The sequence below is a fragment of the Peromyscus californicus genome, unplaced genomic scaffold (assembly GCF_007827085.1).
Source record: "Peromyscus californicus insignis strain IS unplaced genomic scaffold, ASM782708v3 Scaffold_11__1_contigs__length_118956290, whole genome shotgun sequence".
NCBI classification, from domain to species: Eukaryota; Metazoa; Chordata; class Mammalia; order Rodentia; family Cricetidae; genus Peromyscus; species Peromyscus californicus.
Genome location: NW_026294402.1, coordinates 108,034,384 through 108,047,201, shown reverse-complemented (window position 1 = coordinate 108,047,201; position 12,818 = coordinate 108,034,384). Strand labels below are relative to the sequence as shown.

The following is a 12,818-nucleotide window of genomic DNA, read 5'->3' as shown; positions in this document are numbered from 1 at the left end:
ATGGCAGAAAGGTATATAAGGCGTGAGAACCAGGAACTAGAGTCAGTTAAGCTTTCAGGCTTTGAGCAGCACAGTTTAGCTGAGATCCATTTGGATGAGGACTCAGAAGCTTCCAATCTGAGGAAACAGGCAAGGTGAGGTGGCTGTGGCTTGTTCTGCTTCTCTGATCTTCCAGCCTTAACCCAATACCTGGCTCCAGGTTTGATTTTTATTAATAAGACCTGTTAAGATCCCTGCTACATGAGAGCACAGAGAAACTGTGTTCCAGAGGCAGCCACAGTTGTACCTCTTATTGGAGCCAAACTTGGTAATGTGTAAGCATCACCCAGGTGGTACTGGTTTTGAAGGCACGAAGGGGTCATGGAGAGCAGCTGATGCTTGGCACTGAGAGGCAAGGAGAGGCCATTGGTGAAGGGGCAGCTTCAGTGACTGTTGAAGGCCTGGGACTAAAGGGGTCATGCAGAGAAGTTGAGGCTTGGCACCAGAAAGAGATCCTGTGAGAGACTACTGGTGAAAGTGCAGCCCAGTTGCAGCAAGGGAGTATAGCATTTTGGAGATGCCAGTACCATGGGATGACTACCAAGAACAGCAGCTGTTGCTGGGTTTTGATCACACTGTGTTAAAGTGTGTCTCTGTTTTACCTCACCTGCCTAAGGCATCTTCTGATTGGTTAAATAAAGCACTGCTAGGCCAGAGAGGATACGTGGGACTTCTGGACAGAGATAGGAATTCTGGAAAAGAATCTGGTGGGAGAGATTTGATGGGCAGCACACGTGTATACATGCATACACACACACACACACACACACACACACACACACACACACACACACACACACAAATAAATAAACCTGAGGGCTTTCCCACCCCTTTTCAGATAATGCTACAGTAAAAAGCTATCATCAACAAAAGGAGGACCCTTACTATGACTTGCTAGGCTGACAATTCAATCTCAGGCTTGCCAACATCCATAGATTTGAGAAACAAACATTATTTAGGCCTTGCGGATTTTACTAAGGAACCTGGTTTTCCTTTCACCCTTTCTGCATTTCAAAACCAGTGAAACTGCACACTCAAAATCTGATATTAAAGGCTAGGAACATAGCCCAGTAGCAGAGTACCTTCCTGGCATGCAACAGGGCTTGGGTTTAATCCCTAGCACTGGAAGAACAACAACAAAAACTAATTTCATAGAATGCATATAACAACCCCACCCCAGTCTTAGTAATTGCTTTATACTAGTAAAAATTTTATTTTAAAAAATAATGGCCAGGTGGTGGTGGTGCACGGCTTAATCCCAGCACTCGGGAGGCAGAGCCAGGTAGATTTCTGTGAGTTTGAGGCCAGCCTGGTCTACAGAGGGAGATCCAGGACAGGCACCAAAGCTACACAGAGAAACCCTGTCTTAAAAAACCAAAAATAAATAAATGTGTGTGTGTGTGTGTGTGTGTGTGTGTGTGTGTGTGTGTGTGTACATACACTTGTAGGTCAGAGGACAACTTGCAGAAGTTGGTTCTTTCCATGTGTAAATACTGGGGGATCCAACTCAGGTCATCAGACTTGGAAGCAAGCATCTTTACCACTGAGCTATGTTACCATCCTCCAGGTTTTTGGGGTTTTGTTTTGTTTTGTTTTTTGTTTTTTATTTTTTGTTTTTTTGAGATAGGGTTTCTCTGTGTAGCTCTGGCTGTCCTGGAACTTACTTTGTAAACCAGATTGGCCTCAAACTCACAGAGATCCTCTTGCTTCTGCCTCCCAAGTGCTGGGATCAAAGGCGTGCACCACCATGCCTGGCCATCCCCAAATTTTTAAGTCTTGAATAGTCACTTTCCTTAAATCAAAGTGACCTTTTGGGTTGGTTTTGGTATTTTGAAAAAGGGTCTCTGACTGAGGGTGACAGTTGTGCAGCTTGATGTGTTTGTGGGTCCCCTGGCAATGGGACTAGGACTCATCCAGAGTGCATACACTGGCTTTTTTAGAGCCCATTCCCTGTGGTGCGATGCCTTATTCAACTTTGGTGCAGGTGGAGAGGGCCTTGGGCCTGCGCCAACTTGGTAAGCCAGCCTGTGTTGAATACCCAAGGGAGGCCTTACCCACTATGAGGAGGGGATGGGGAATCGAGAGAAGGGGAGGGAGGGGAAACAGTTGGCAGTATGTAAAATGAAAAAATAAACTTTAAATAAATAAGTAAACCTTAAAAAAAAAAAAAAAAAGAAAAGGGGTCTCACTATGTAGCCCAAGCTGACTTCCAACCTGAGATCCTCCTGCCTCTGCCTCCCAGGTATCGGGATTATAGTAGTGTATGCTGCACCCAGCAATTTTACCACATGCATATAGCAGCTTGAATCAGAGCCAGTGTGAAAGGTGAAAAACTCAGGCAACTGTGATGCAGAGGGGGCTTAAATGAACCCACTTTTTTGATTCCCTGACTAATTGTTTAAGTTTTCAGAGAAGCTTCATATATGGTAGTAGCATGCCCCTGTCATAGCAAATTGCTATAAAAAATGGTATGTAGTAGAGGACTCAAGCAGGATCTGAACACGTCTGCACGCTGCTCTTGGGTTCTGTGACGAGATCTTGCTGTGTAACCCCAGACTGGCCTGGAACACATGCTCTCCCTGCTCTAGCTTCTCAAGGACTGTGATAAGGTTACAGTTGGGCATTCTTGCTGATTTTTGTGTGACTCACTTTTCTAGTGTTTTGATTGGATGTTGCTTTGTTAAAGGCATCTCGTGAAGATATGATGTGCTTTTTCAAATCCCAGAATGATCAGTTATCAGGGAGATTGAGCTAAGATTGGCGTCAGTGTTCATATTCCAGCCACAGGGAGAAGGAAACCAGATCTCTGGCCAAGATCACCGTGTACTCCCTATGGAGCTGTGGGCTCATGGTCTGCTGGCTGCCTCTGCTGAATTCTTGGTCTCCATTCAGCAGTCTGATCTCTACCCTGTCATCATTCCATCCCTTAGTTTTCATACCAAGAATGGTGCCGAGGTTCTGAGTAGGTGGCAGTCTACCATGAAAGGTCAAGGGGCAAGAACCACAGAAGCAGCTTAACATCAAGCCCCAGACACGGTTGTTCCCAGCTGCCTCCACCCTGGGTTCTGCTCTTGGCTCACCCTCTCAGAACAGAAAAAACAAAGCATTGTGAAAAAAAAAAGAATAAACTGAATTCTTTCCATTTTTTTCTCTGTAGAGCAATTTGACCTCTCAAGCTCTGCTTCCTAAAGAAGACTTAAGCCTTCAGCCAAGACTTAAAATTCCTATTTGTAGAAATCTTTGAATTAGCTGTTATTTTAAGAACAAGTTTTTAAAAAGCCTTTTTGTTTGCCAGACATGGTGGTACATGTCTGTAATTCCACACTCAGTATGTAGAGGCAGGAGGATTACTGTGAGATAGCCTGGTCTGCATAAGAAGTTCTGTCGGCCAGTTAGGGCTACATAGTGAGACCGTGTGTGTGTGTGTGTGTGTGTGTGTGTGTGTGTGTGTGTGTAAGTAAGTGTTTTTGTTCTCTTATAATCCCAGTGCCAAAGAGGTAGAATCAAAGGACTAGGAGTCCAAGATCAAGGCCATCCTCAGCTATGTAGTGAGTTTGAGGCTACTCTGGACAACATGAGACCCTGACCTCAAAAAAAGGAAAAGCAGAGTGGGAGAGAGGAAGAGGGAGGTAGAGAGAGAAATTAATTCTTAGTCAATGCAAGCAGACCAAAATGAGAAAAGAGGTGGAGGGGGAGGGAAGGAGAAAGGAAGGCACTCAAAAACAAGGATCCATTGGGAGGCAGAGGCAGAGGCAGGCAGATCTCTGTGAGTTTGAGCCACCCTGGTCTACAGAGTGAGTTCTAGGACAGCCAGGGCTACACAGAGAAACCTTGTCTCAAAAACAAAAAACAAAACAAAACAAAACAAAAAGATACAAGTAAAATGTTTCAAAATTCCTGTTTTCATTTTCAAAACCATTTTCCCCTGTGCTTAGTCTCAATCACTCATTATTTCCATCAGCTTTGTCCTCTCTTGTTCTCTAACCCAACTAAATTCTGGGTTGGGTTCTGGGGATGGGCCCCAATGCAATGAATTACCAAAGGTAAATGGAATGTCACTGCCTGAAGGTTTAATTCCTCAGTCCCTAAAGCCAGAGACTAGAGGGAAACACTCTCTTAGGTTTTCTTCTTGATAAATTCATTAAATGGTCATATCACAGTTGGTCAACCTTAACAGTGAAGGAGGCAGGTAAGTGGGTAAAGGGTCTTTGGAATTTGCAGTTTCATAGCTACACCCATTTCTATTCCTTACCAAACCATAGTAATACCTGAAACAGACCTTGAGTCTCTAGGCTTCTGAGATAGGTGGAGTGGATATGTGCCCAGGACACGTGTGGACATGTCAGAGGCACACCTAGACTATGACTGGTGTATGGAGACTGGAACCCTTTTCCTTGGAATGACTTTACTCATGCAAGACATCTTTGAATAAACGAAGCCTCTGGTCTTACTAGTTTTGCTGATGCCTCCAATGGCCAAGTAATGCTTTCAGTTTAAGATGTTTGTGTTTTCACAGTGAATGGAAAATTTTCTGAAGTATAATGAAAAAAAAAAAAACCAACAACAACAACAAAAAAAAACCCTCAGAAACTCCCAGAGCTGAAAGAACTTTAGATAGAAATCTAGAAATCAGAAGGCTCCAGGCTGGAATAGCACCTTGTAAGTGAACCAGAACAATTTAGTAAATTGTCAAAGAAAGCTGAGCGGTAGTGGTCCATGTCTTTAATCCCAGCATTTAGAGCTAGAGTCAGGTAGGTAGATCTCTGAGTTCAAGGCCAGCCTGGTCTACAGAATGAGCTCCAGGATGGCCAGGGCATAAAAAAACCCTGTCTTATAAAGAAAAAATAGTCAAAGGAATCAGGAAGAGAATGGGACAATGAGCCCTGAAAGATGATGGTATTAGTAGTGTCTAAGCTTTGTTGTTTTCAGACAGTTTCAGGTAGCATAGGCTAGCCTGGAACTCACTATGTAGCCAAGGATGACTTTGAACTTCTGATCCTCATGTCTTCGCTTCCTGAATGCTGGGATAACAGGCATGTACTGCCACATCTGGGTAGCGTCTGTGTTTTATTTCCCCTGTACTCACATTGCCAAGAGTAGTGGTAGACGTAGTTAGAATATGGGTTTGCATCTTCAGGCCAGATCCCACAGCCTGAAGCACTCTTTCTGTGACAGAGTTTAGATGCTATCTGTGCTACAGCTAAAGAGCAGTCCTTAAATTATGACCCCAGCCAGCACCTGGTTCCTTCATGCTCTTTGTCATGTACACTATGTTTAAATAGGTCATGTGATGTGAAACTTCCTGCCAGGCCCCCAAACTTACAAAAGTCTGGTATTTTTTTTGTCCTTAGGATTAGTTCAGGGAAGTGACCTCTAAATATGCTCCTCTGGCCCCCCATTCACCATCTCTCTCATGGTATCTCTCTTCTCTCTCTCTCTCTCTCTCTCTCTCTCTCTCTCTCTCTCTCTGTCTCTTTTATTCTCTCTATATATCTGTATTTTATTTGAATGGGTATCTTGTGTTGTGGAATATTCCTTTACACTGTGTAAAGATATGTCACTGTGATTCGTTTAATAAAAAGCTCAACAGCCTCTCTTTGTCACGGGCATGAGTTCATGGGCACGGTGGGCCTACAGAAGCCAACATGACAGTTGCCAGAAGTTGGGTTTGTCGCCAAACCTATGTGACCCCACGGAGACCCTTCGAGAAATTGCGTCTCGACCAGGAACTGAAGCTGATCGGAGAGTATGGGCTCCGGAACAAACCTGAGGTCTGAAGGGTCAAATTTACCCTAGCTAAGATCCGCAAGGCCGCCTGGGAGCTGCTGACGCTGGACGAAAAGGACCCACGGCGTCTTTTTGAAGGCAATGCTCTGCTGAGGCGACTTGTCCGCATTGGGGTGCCGGATGAGGGCAAGATGAAGCTGGATTACATCCTGGGCCTGAAGATTGAGGATTTCTTGGAGGGGCGGCTGCAGACCGAGGTCTTTAAGCTGGGTCTGGCTAAATCTATTCACCATGCCCATGTGCTCATCTGCCAGCGTCATATCAGGGTCCGCAAGCAGGTGGTGAACATTTCATCCTTCATTGTCTGTCTGGACTCCCAGAAGCACATTGATTTCTCCCTCGGTTCTCCTTATGGTGGTGGCCGCCCAGGAAGAATGCCAAGAAGGGCCAGGGTGGTGCTGGAGCTGTTTGATGATGAGGAAGAGGATTAAGTTAATGCCTCCCTGGACTGGAGGATTATGTAGTTTTCCGGTTGACTAATAAAGCAGAGTTAACACTTAAAAAAAAAAAAAAAAAACTAAACAGCCAATAGCTAAGCAGGATTTTGGAGGCAGAGAATACTGGGAAGAAGAAGGGTGGAAACTCAAAGAGTCACCAGTCAGAGACAGGAAGCAGGAAAGCAGCATGGGCAATACAGAGTGAAGGTAATAAAGCCACAAGGCAGAAAGTAAATGAATAGAAATGGGTTAATTTAAGTTATAAGAGCTAGTTAGAAACAAGCCTAAGCTATCAGCCAAGCTTTCATAATTAACAAGAAGTCTCCATGTCATGATTTGGGAGCTGGCAGGAGGGACAGAAAAATCTACTTACAGTCTTGCCTGCATGTATGTATGTATGTGCACCGAGTGAACGCAATGTCCTGGAGGCGGGAAGAGGGCTTTGGATTCCGAGAACTGGAGTCACAGACAGTTGCCATGTGGGTGCAGGAACCAAGTGGAGATCCTCTGGAAGATCAGCCAGCGCTCTTAACTGTTGAGCCATCTCTCCAGCCCCTCCAGAGCTTTTCCCGATTCTTTGTTGGAAACAAACTTTTCTGAGATAGATAACAAACATGAGTGTATCAAGACCGAGCCACCAAGTTTCCAAGCCCAAATACGCTCAACTGTTTTCCAGTTTAACTTATTTTTCCTCCTTTCCCTTCTCTTCCTCCTCCTCTTCCACAAAGGTGGAACCTAGAGTGAACTTTTGATGTTTGTTAAGTTTTTTATATATTTGTCATGTGTTGGGGGACACTGGTTTGCCGTATTGTTTGTGATAAGGTCAAAGAGAATCTTTTGGGAATTGATTTTCCTCTTCCATCATGTGAGTTCCAGGGATTGAACTCAGGTTGTCAGTTTTGGCAGCAAGCTCCTTTACCCACTGAGCCATCTTCAGAACCTTAGGTGTGCATTTTACTACTGAGCTATATACCCCCAGGCATATTCAAGCTGACTTTCTTTTTCACTTGCAACTAATAAAATACTTGACTAATGTAATCATAGCAATCAAATGACACCCTTTAAAATGTGGTTAAAAATAAATATATTAGCTGCCTTCCAACTCAAATGAAAAGAAAATATTGGGGAAAAATTAAATGTGTAGGTTGCAATGAAGAATAATTTAAAAATAGTAAACTCAGACGATGAATAAACAATGAGAAAATCAGAAAAAAAAGTTCTCTTTAGAGTATGTAGAACTGGTCTCTCACCAAAGTAGTCTGGATAATCCAAATCTGAAGAGCAAATATGTCCTAAGACCCTGGGAAAGGAGGCTGGAGCATGTATGTCTGAGCTTCACCAAATTTAGGAATAGAATGAGGTTCCATTTCCATTATGTCAATCAGAGCTGTAAGGCTTGGTGTCCTCATCTGCCCACGGAAGTACCCAGCCGGTGCTCACATGTGCCCCGCTGCTTCTCAGAGTTTCCAGGCGTTGTCTCATACTGGGAATAAGGTGGACTCGCTCTCTGCCCGTCATCAGTTTCCTTGGCTGTCTAGATTGTCCAAGGAAGAAGCGCTTTCTCCCAAACCTCACACCGTGCTCTGTGGTACCTGGGTAGTGCCAGTTCCCAAGTCAGGGGAGAAGAGTCTCCCTGCATTCATATTAGCTTGATTATGCAGCGCCCTCCATCCCCCCACCCCACCCCGCTTATGTGTTTAAATAATGGTCCCCAACTGATGTTGGTGTTTTAGAAGATTGTTAGGAGGCTGGAGGAAGTGGATCAGTGGGGGAGAGCCTTGAGGTTCGGTAGTTTGGCCCACTTCCTGTTCTGCTTCCAGATTACTAGGCCACCCATTTTTGTGGTCATGCCTTCCCGGCCATGATGGATGGGGGTTCTTTCTTGCTCTCTTTTTAAGAAAGATGTATTGGGGCTGGAGAGATGGCTCAGAGGTTAAGAGTACTGGTGGCTCTTCCATAGATCCTGAGATCAATTCCCAGCAACCACATGGTGGCTCACAACCATCTATAATGACATCTGGTGCCCTCTTCTGGCATGTAGGCATACACGCTGGCAGAACATTGTATGCATAATAAATAAAACTTTAAAAAAACAAAAGGATGTATTTTGTAGATGAATTTCTAAACAGTCTTATTAAATAAGAAATACGGCCGGGCGGTGGTGGCGCACGCCTTTAATCCCAGCACTCGGGAGGCAGAGCCAGGCGGATCTCTGTGAGTTCGAGGCCAGCCTGGGCTACCAAGTGAGTTCCAGGAAAGGTGCAAAGCTATACAGAGAAACCCTGTCTCGAAAAACCAAAAAAAAAAAAAAAAAAAAAAAAAAGAAATACAGAGCCAAATACAGAGGTGCAAGCCATAGAAATCAGAGCAATAGCCTCCAACTAAACTTAGCTCACCACATCACCATAGCTTCCCAAGAGAACCTCTTCCTGTCTAACCTGTGCCTTTATTGCCTTCCTGTTCTGCCTTCTCATTGGCTCTAAGCCCAGCCACATCACTTCCTTGTCACTGCTTGTCTATACAGACCTCCAGGTCTTTATGGTTGGTACTGGGATTAAAGGCGTTTGTCACCACGCTTGGCTGTGTCCTTGAACACACTGAGATTGCCTGCCATGTGATCGGATTAAGGGCATGTGCCACCACCTGACTTCTGGCTGACCTCCGATCTCCAGGCAAACTTTATTTGTTAACATACAAATAAAATATCACATTTCAGCACAAATAAAATATAATCACAATATTTAGTTTTATTTCATGTGTATGAGTGTTTGTCTGCATGTATGTATGTGCACCAGACATATGCCTGGTGTCCATGGGGGCCAGAAGAGGGCTTTAGATTCCCAGGAACTGGAGTCAACAAATGGTTCTGAGCTACCATATGAGTGCTTTGTACTGAATCCAGCCAGGTCCTCTGGAAAAGCAATCAGTGCTCTTAACCACTAAGCCATCTACAGACCTAAATTTTAAAAATTTAAAGATTATTCTACACATGCATTCTTAAAGGCCCACCTCCCAGGTGATTCGAGATTCTGAATTAACACTAACCACCGCATCCAGCACTTGGGAGGTAGAGGCAGGAGGGTCAGGAGTTGGAGCTCATCTTTGACTACATGGGGAGTTCAAAGCTAACCTGAGTCATATGAGATTCTGTTTCCAAGTGGGGGCAGGGGCAAGTGTGGTAGCACATGCCTCAGGAAGTAGAGGCAGGTGGATCTCTGTGAGTTCAAGGCCAGCCTGGTCTATATGGGGAGTTTCAGGACAACCAGGGCCACTCAGAGAAACCCTGTCTCAAAAACCAAAGAAACAAAAACGAAACAATAGCAAGCAATAATACTCCAGAGAAGAGTCCATTGTGCCCTTGTAATTACCTCTATTTTATTATTTCCTTTGCTTTTCTTTCTTACTCTTCTTAAAGCCAAAAGAAGTCCCCCCTCCCTTAAGGGAACCTTGTCAGATGTTTTGCTCAGAACAACGGGGCAGTAGCTAACATGACTGGACACGGAAGCATCTATTTTTAACCCTTTTGAAATTGTTATTTTAATTTTAATTTCCCTGTTTCAAGGATTTTGTTGTTGTTCTTTTTAGCCACTTTTTAAGGGCTGTTCTACTGGCAGTACATTATTTTAGAGTGCTTTGTCTTGTTTCTGGTGCTGGGCACTGGTGTAAACCATTAGGCATGTGACCTACCAGCTGAGCTCCATGAGTTGTTTGTAGTTGTTCTTTTTACAAGAATGGTGATTTCCTGGGACTGAGGGGGCGGCTCAGTGGGTGAGAGGGCTTGCAGGACTGAGGTCATCAGGTATCCATCCTCAGGTCATCCTCAGCATCCATGTAGACACCAGACCTGACCATAAACCCCTGCAACTTCAGTGTTGTAGCAGTGGGAGCCAGGAGGACTTCTGGGACTTGCTGTCTGTCTACCTCACTCCAGGTTCGGGGAGTAGCAAGCCCAACACCCTCCTTTGGCTTCTGCGTGTGCGCTGACATGTCCACACACATGCGTACACACATTCATGCAACTCTGCATACACCAAACCCACATGCAGCACACATATATGCTGTGGGATGCTCTGTATGGCAAATGTGTTGCTCTGATTGGTCAATAAATAAATCACTGATTGGCCCGTGGCCAGGCAGGAAGTGTAGGCAGGACAAGGAGGAGAATAAAGCTGGGAAGTACAAGGCTGAGTCAGAGAGACACTGCCAGCCGCCATGATGAGAAACAGCATTTGAAGATGCCAGTAAGCCACGAGCCATGTGGCAAGGTATAGATTAATGGAAATGAATTAATTTAAGCTGTAAGAACAGTTAGCAAGAGGCCTGCCACGGCCATACAGTTTGTAACCAATATAAGTCTCTATGTTTACTTGGTCGGGTCTGAGTGGCTGTGGGACTGGCAGGTGAGAGAGATTTGTCCTGACTGTGGGCCAGGCAGGAAAACTCAACCTACACACATATATAGGTATATAAAACTTACTTTTAATGTTCATTTCCCCCTTTATTCTGGACAATATTTTTACTGGATATAGAATTCTAGTTTCACGGTTCTTTACACTTGAGAATTCTTGTACTGCTTCCTTTGGTTTGGGATGAGAAATCCGTTGTCCAAGGAATTGGTTTTCTCTGTGGGAAAGGCATCATTTCTCTTTCATTTCTCTCAGGGGTTCTTTTCTCTGTCTTTGGTTTTTTAGAAGTTTGATTACGGCGCTGGAAGCGCAGCTCAGAGATGGTGATTGCCTGGCAGGCCCAAGGCCCTGTGCTCCACCCCCAGCACAAGAGGAACTGGGGGGCTCAGTTGGCTCCTAGAATTATACAGATCCCTGTAGAATTCTGGTGAGATTCTCCCAGGGTTGTCAATCTCCTGTTCCAGCTCAGCGCTTGTTCTCCTCTTCCATAACACGGTGGCAGACTGTGTTCCACTTGCTGGTCCCTGAGGTCCCGTTCACTGCCTCCCTTTAGTCCATTGTCTTCACGTTGTTGAAAGTGGTGAGTGTTGCTAATCGAACTCCAAGCCCACCGATTTATTTTGTCTTCTCTAGTCTGTTCTGATCCTAGCCAGTATATTTTTTATTTTTATTTTACACAAAAGAGCCACAGTATATCTACATTCAGGAAGAGGCCAGGGAAGGGTGAGGAAGAATGGCGCAGGGTTTTCCACAAGCGGTTAGTGCACAGGGGCTGCTCCCCTGAGCGTCCTGTTCAGGATGGTCAGAGAGCAGTGTTCTTCAGAGAACTGAAAGGCAAAGGTGGTGGGTCCCCTCAACCCCCAGGTGGGCCCCGGGCCACCTGCTTTCCACTGCCTGGTGCCACCACACCTCTAGCTTCGTAGCAACCACTGGCTGGCACTCCTGGAGATGTGGGCCCATCACCCAAGTTGTCAGGTCTGCCAGCATGGAAAAAAAGTTCTGCCTATTGGAGTATGTCAGAGCTGGACATAGGAAGGATCTTTTCTCTTCCTTCAAAACAGCAGTTCTCAGCCTTCCTAATGCTGGGACCCTTTAATACAGCTCCTCATGTTGTGCTGACCCCAACTATAAAATTATTCCCATTGCTACTTCATAGCTGTAATTTTGCTATTTTTATAAATTGTAATGTAAATATTTTTGGAGATAGAGGTTTTGCCAAAGGGGTCATGACCCACAGGTTGAGAACCACTGCTTTCAAGGCTTATACTATTATTTTAATTTTCATTTGTCAAACTGAGTATATGTGTGTGTGAATGTGGGTTTGTGCATGTGAGTGCATTATCTGTGGAGGCCAAAAGAGGATGTCAAAGCTCCTGGACCTGGAGTTACAGTTATGAGATTCCTAGTGTGTGTGTTGGGAACAGAACTCAGGTCCCCTGGAAGACCAATATGAGTTCTGAACCATCTATCTCTTCAGCCTTTATTCTTTTTTATGGCTTTTTTTTTTGAGACAGAGTTTCTCTGTGTAGCTCTGGCTGTCCTGGAACTCACTCTGTAGACCAGGCTGACCTCTGCCTCCAGAGTGCTGGGGTTAAAGGTGTGAGCCACCACATGTCTGTTGCGGAATATTCCTTTACACTGTGTGAAGATGTGTCACTGTGACTGGCAAATAAAGAGCTAAATGCCCAAAAGCTAGACAAGAAGTAGAGATGAGACTTCTGGACAGAGAGAGCTTTGGGAAGAAGAAAGGCAGAGTCACCAGTCTGACATTAGGGAAGCAGGATGGGTAGTACAGAGTAAGGGTAACAGAGACATGTAAAGAAGCATAGATTTAAAAATATGTGTTAATTTAAGTTATAAAAGCTAGTGGGACAAGCCTAAGCTAAGGCTAAGCTTTCCTAATTCCATGTCACGATTTGGGAGCTGGCTGGTGGGACAGAAAGACTCACTACTTACATTGACAGCCCTTACTCTTAATTCTGTGTGTGTGTGTGTGTGTGTGTGTGTGTGTGTGTGTGTGTGTGTGTGTGTGTGTAAAGGATATGTGTGCACATGAGTGAAGGTTCTCTCACAAGTCAGAGGCATCAGATCTCCCTGGAGCTGGAGTTGTAGATGATAGCCACTTGGTTGGGTGCTGGGAACCAAATGT

General features: G+C 44.8%; 1 pseudogene; it reads left to right on the top strand.

Annotated features, from left to right (window-relative positions):
• The first annotated feature begins 5,575 nt into the window (after window positions 1-5,575).
• Window positions 5,576-6,257, top strand: LOC128105030 (40S ribosomal protein S9-like; annotated as a pseudogene).
• The last annotated feature ends 6,561 nt before the right edge of the window (window positions 6,258-12,818 follow it).